The sequence below is a fragment of the Octopus bimaculoides genome, chromosome 5 (genome assembly GCF_001194135.2).
Source record: "Octopus bimaculoides isolate UCB-OBI-ISO-001 chromosome 5, ASM119413v2, whole genome shotgun sequence".
Classification (NCBI taxonomy): domain Eukaryota; kingdom Metazoa; phylum Mollusca; class Cephalopoda; order Octopoda; family Octopodidae; genus Octopus; species Octopus bimaculoides.
Window position 1 is genome coordinate 17,853,455 of NC_068985.1, and position 1,029 is coordinate 17,854,483.

The following is a 1,029-nucleotide window of genomic DNA, read 5'->3' on the forward strand; positions in this document are numbered from 1 at the left end:
AGTTACGAACTGAGATCGATATAGTCCTTGTTTGTCCCCTCTGTGTGTAGCAATAAAGAAATAAGAAACGTTAGCCCGCCGGGCGAAATGCTTAGCGGCATTTCGTCTGCCGTTACGTTCTGAGTTCAAATTCCGCCGAGGTCGACTTTGTCTTTCACCCTCTCGGGGTCGATTAAATAAGTACCAGTTACGCACTGAGGCCGATATAATCGACTTAATCCCTTTGTCTGTCCCTTCTGTGTGTAGCCCCTTGTGGGTAGTAAAGAAATAAGAAACAATAGCACGCTGAGCGAAATACTTAGCGGTATTTCGTCTGTCTTTACGTTCTGAGTTCAAATTCCGCCGAGGTCGACTTTGTCTTTCATCCTTTCGGAGTCGATACATTAAGTACCAGTTGCGTACTGGAGTCGATCTAATAGACTCCACCCCACTGTCCTCAAAAATTTGTGCCTGATAGAAAAGAATATATGAGGTAAAAGAAGAGAAGGGGGAAAAAACCTGTTGAAGTAGCGGATGGTTAGTGAGTTTATGTGGTGTAGAATGATTACAAACGTGTGTGTAGGTAACTTTTACTTGTTTCAGTCATTGAACTGCGGCCATACTGGGGCACCGCCTGAAGAATTTTTGGTCGAATGAATCAACCCTATTACTTGTTTTTTAAGCCTGTACTTATTCTATCGATGTCTTTTGCCGAACCGTTAAGTTACGTGGACGTAAACATACAAACACCGGTTATTAAGCAATGGTGGGAACAAACACACGTATGTGTGTAGATCATCATCATCATCGTTTAACGTCCGCTTTCTATGTTAGCATGGGTTGGACGATTTGACTGAGGACTGGTGAAACCAGACAGCTAAACCAGGCTCCAATCTGATTTGGCAGAGTTTCTGCAGCTGGATGCCCTTCCTAACGACAACCACTCAGAGAGTACAGTGGGTGCTTTTACGTGCCACCGGCACGAAGGCCAGTCAGGCGGTACTGGCAACGACCACGCTCAAAATGGTATATTTTATGTGCCACCCGCAC